Here is a 5,315-nt window from a genome sequence, read left to right as displayed (position 1 = left end):
CAAAAATAATGATCGAAACCAGGTTTAATCGACTGTTTCAGTGTGGTACCACATTACTACGTGATCCAAACCAGAAAAAACACAGGATCTGTTCAAAAAGTATGTGAAGAATGTGAAAGTATGTGTCTGATGAGGGAAAATCCCAGGCCTAACCTAGACCTAACTTGCGTTATCCTCTAAAATATTCATCGAAACCAGTTTTAATGGACTTTTTCGGTGTGGTACCACATTACTACGTGATCCAAACCAGAAGAAACCCAGGATCTGGCCATCAAGTATGAGAAATATGCGAAAGTACGAGCCTGATGAGAGCAAATCCCAGACATAACCTAGACCTAACATGAGTTATTCTCTAAAATATTCATCGAAACCAGGCTTAATGGACTGTTTCAGTGCGATACCACATTACAACGTGATCCAAACCAGAAAAAACCCAGGATCCGTTCAACAAGTATGTGAAGTATGCGAAAGTAAGTGTCTGGGGGAAGACCCCAGGCCTAACCTAGACCTAACTTGCGTTATCCACTAAAATATTGATCGAAACCAGGTTTAATTGATTCTTTCAGTGTGGTACCACATTAGTACGTGATCCAAACCAGAAATAGCCAGGGATCTGTTCAACAAGTATGTGAAAAATGCGAAAATATGACCCTGATGAGGGCAAATCCCGGACCTATCCCAGACCTAACTTGCGTTATCCCCTAAAATATTGATCGAACCCAGGTTTAATTTACTGTTTCAGTGTGGTACCACATTACTACCTGATCCAATCCAGAAAAAGCCCAGGATCTAGCCATGGAGTTTGAGAAATAAGCGAAATTATGAACCTGATTAGGGCAAATCCTAGACCTAACCCAAACCTAACCTGCGTTATCCTCAAAAATATTGATCGAAACCAGGTTTAATTGAATGTTTCAGTGTGGCACCGCATTACTACGTGATCCAAACCAGAAAAAACCCAGGATCCGTTCAACAAGTATGTGAAAAACGCGAAACTATTAGCCTGATGAGGGCAAATCCCAGACCTATCCCAGACCTAGCATGAGTTATCCTCTAAAATATTGATCGCAACCAGGCTTAATGGACTGTTTCAGTGCGATACCACATTACAACGTGATCCAAACCAGAAAAAACCTAGGATCTGTTCAACAAGTATGTGAAAAATGCGACGGTATGAGCCTGATGAGGGCAGATCCCAGACCTTTCCCAGACCTAACTTGCGTTATCCTCTAAAATATTGATCGAGACCAGGTATAATTGGCTGTTTCAGTATGGTACTACATTACTGTGTGATCCAAACCAGAAAAAAACCCGGTATCTGTTCAAGAAGTATGTGAAGAATGCGAAAGTATGAGACTGATGAGGGCAAATCACAGGACTAACCTAGACCTAACATGCGTTATCATCTAAATTATTGATCGAAACCAGGTTTAATCGACTGTTTCAGTGTGGTACCACATTACTACGTGATCTTAACCAGAAAAAACCCAGGATCTGTTCAACAAGTATGTGAAAAATTCGAAGGTATGAGCCTGATGAGGGCAGATCCCAGAACTATCCCAGACCTAACTTGCGTTATCCTATAAAATATTGATCGAGACCAGGATTAATCGACTGTTTCAGTGGGGCACCACATTACTACGTGATCCAAACCAGGAAAAGCCCAGGATGAGGTCAACAAGTATGAGAAATATGCGAAAGTACAAGCTTCATGGGGGCAAATCCCAGACCTAACCCAGACCAAACATGCGATATCCTCTATAATGTTGATCGTGACCAGGTTTAATCGACTGTGTCAGTGTGGTGCCACATTACTACCTGATCCAAACCAGACAAAACCCAGGATCTGTTCAACAAGTATGTGAAGAATGCGAAAGTATGAGTCTGATGAGGGCAAATCCCAGGCCTAACCTAGACCTAACATGAGTTATCCTCTAAAATATTGATCGAAACCAGGTTTAATCGACTGTTTCCGTGTGGCACCACATTACTACGTGATCCAAACCAGAGAAAGCCCTGGATCAGGCTGTCAAGTATGAGAAATATGCGGAATCACGAGCCTGATGAGAGCAAATCCCAGACCCAACCCACACCTAACATGCGCGATCCCCTAAAATATTGGTCGTATCCAGGTTTAACTGACTGCTTCAGTGTGGTACCACATAACTACATGATCCAATCCAGAAAAAGCCCAGGATCTGGCCAACAAGTATGAGAAATATGCGAAAGTATGAGCCAGATGAGGGCAAATCCTAGACCTAACACAGACCTAACATGCGTTATCATCTAAAATATTGATCGAAACCTGGTTTAATCGACTGTTTCAGTGTGGTACCACATTACCACCTCATCCAAACCAGAGAAAACCCAGGATCTGTCCAACAAGTATGTGAAGAATGCGAAAGTATGAGACTCGTGAGGGCAAATCCTAGACGTAACCCAGACCTATCATGCGATATCCTTTAAAATATTGACCGACACTAGGTTTCATGGACTGTTTCAGTGTGGTACCACATTACCACGTGGTCCAAAACAGAAAAAGCCCAGGATCAGGCCAACATGTATGAGAAATATGCGAAAGTATGAGCCAGATGAGGGCAACTCCTAGACCTAACCCAGACCTAACATGCGTTATCATCTAAAATATTGATCGAAACCAGGTTTCATCGACCTGTTTCAGTGTGGTACCATATTACTACGTGATCCAATCCAGGAAAAGCCAGGGTTCTGTTCAACAAGTATGGGAAATATGGGAAAGTATGAGCCAGATGAGGGCTAATCTCAGACCTAACCCAGACCTAACATGCGTTATCCTCTCAAATTCTGATCGAGACCAGGTTTAGTCGACTGTTTCAGTGTGGTACGAAACATTACTACGTGATCCAATCCAGAAAAGGCAAGGGATCTGGCTAACAAGTATGAGAAACATGCGGAATCACGAGCCTGGTGAGAGCAAATTCCAGACCTAACCCAGACCTAACATGCGTTATCCTCTGAAATATTCATCGAGACCAGGTTTAGTCGACTGTTTCAGTGTGGTACCACATTACTACGAGATCCAAACCAGGAAAAGCCCAGGATGAGGTCAACAAGTATGAGAAATATGCGAAAGTACAAGCTTCATGAGGGCAAATCCCAGACCTATCCCAGACCTAGCATGAGTTATCCTCTAAAATATTGATCGCAACCAGGCTTAATGGACTGTTTCAGTGCGATACCACATTACAACGTGATCCAAACCAGAAAAAACCTAGGATCTGTTCAACAAGTATGTGAAAAATGCGACGGTATGAGCCTGATGAGGGCAGATCCCAGACCTTTCCCAGACCTAACTTGCGTTATCCTCTAAAATATTGATCGAGACCAGGTATAATTGGCTGTTTCAGTATGGTACTACATTACTGTGTGATCCAAACCAGAAAAAAACCCAGTATCTGTTCAAGAAGTATGTGAAGAATGCGAAAGTATGAGACTGATGAGGGCAAATCACAGGACTAACCTAGACCTAACATGCGTTATCATCTAAATTATTGATCGAAACCAGGTTTAATCGACTGTTTCAGTGTGGTACCACATTACTACGTGATCTTAACCAGAAAAAACCCAGGATCTGTTCAACAAGTATGTGAAAAATTCGAAGGTATGAGCCTGATGAGGGCAGATCCCAGAACTATCCCAGACCTAACTTGCGTTATCCTATAAAATATTGATCGAGACCAGGATTAATCGACTGTTTCAGTGGGGCACCACATTACTACGTGATCCAAACCAGGAAAAGCCCAGGATGAGGTCAACAAGTATGAGAAATATGCGAAAGTACAAGCTTCATGGGGGCAAATCCCAGACCTAACCCAGACCAAACATGCGATATCCTCTATAATGTTGATCGTGACCAGGTTTAATCGACTGTGTCAGTGTGGTGCCACATTACTACCTGATCCAAACCAGACAAAACCCAGGATCTGTTCAACAAGTATGTGAAGAATGCGAAAGTATGAGTCTGATGAGGGCAAATCCCAGGCCTAACCTAGACCTAACATGAGTTATCCTCTAAAATATTGATCGAAACCAGGTTTAATCGACTGTTTCCGTGTGGCACCACATTACTACGTGATCCAAACCAGAGAAAGCCCTGGATCAGGCTGTCAAGTATGAGAAATATGCGGAATCACGAGCCTGATGAGAGCAAATCCCAGACCCAACCCACACCTAACATGCGCGATCCCCTAAAATATTGGTCGTATCCAGGTTTAACTGACTGCTTCAGTGTGGTACCACATAACTACGTGATCCAATCCAGAAAAAGCCCAGGATCTGGCCAACAAGTATGAGAAATATGCGAAAGTATGAGCCAGATGAGGGCAAATCCTAGACCTAACACAGACCTAACATGCGTTATCATCTAAAATATTGATCGAAACCTGGTTTAATCGACTGTTTCAGTGTGGTACCACATTACCACCTCATCCAAACCAGAGAAAACCCAGGATCTGTCCAACAAGTATGTGAAGAATGCGAAAGTATGAGACTCGTGAGGGCAAATCCTAGACGTAACCCAGACCTATCATGCGATATCCTTTAAAATATTGACCGACACTAGGTTTCATGGACTGTTTCAGTGTGGTACCACATTACCACGTGGTCCAAAACAGAAAAAGCCCAGGATCAGGCCAACATGTATGAGAAATATGCGAAAGTATGAGCCAGATGAGGGCAACTCCTAGACCTAACCCAGACCTAACATGCGTTATCATCTAAAATATTGATCGAAACCAGGTTTCATCGACCTGTTTCAGTGTGGTACCATATTACTACGTGATCCAATCCAGGAAAAGCCAGGGTTCTGTTCAACAAGTATGGGAAATATGGGAAAGTATGAGCCAGATGAGGGCTAATCTCAGACCTAACCCAGACCTAACATGCGTTATCCTCTCAAATTCTGATCGAGACCAGGTTTAGTCGACTGTTTCAGTGTGGTACGAAACATTACTACGTGATCCAATCCAGAAAAGGCAAGGGATCTGGCTAACAAGTATGAGAAACATGCGGAATCACGAGCCTGGTGAGAGCAAATTCCAGACCTAACCCAGACCTAACATGCGTTATCCTCTGAAATATTCATCGAGACCAGGTTTAGTCGACTGTTTCAGTGTGGTACCACATTACTACGAGATCCAAACCAGGAAAAGCCCAGGATGAGGTCAACAAGTATGAGAAATATGCGAAAGTACAAGCTTCATGAGGGCAAATCCCAGACCTATCCCAGACCTAGCATGAGTTATCCTCTAAAATATTGATCGCAACCAGGCTTAATG

Source organism: Colletes latitarsis, unplaced genomic scaffold (assembly GCF_051014445.1).
Source record: "Colletes latitarsis isolate SP2378_abdomen unplaced genomic scaffold, iyColLati1 scaffold0002, whole genome shotgun sequence".
Classification (NCBI taxonomy): domain Eukaryota; kingdom Metazoa; phylum Arthropoda; class Insecta; order Hymenoptera; family Colletidae; genus Colletes; species Colletes latitarsis.
Note: the sequence above shows the minus strand (reverse complement) of the source record.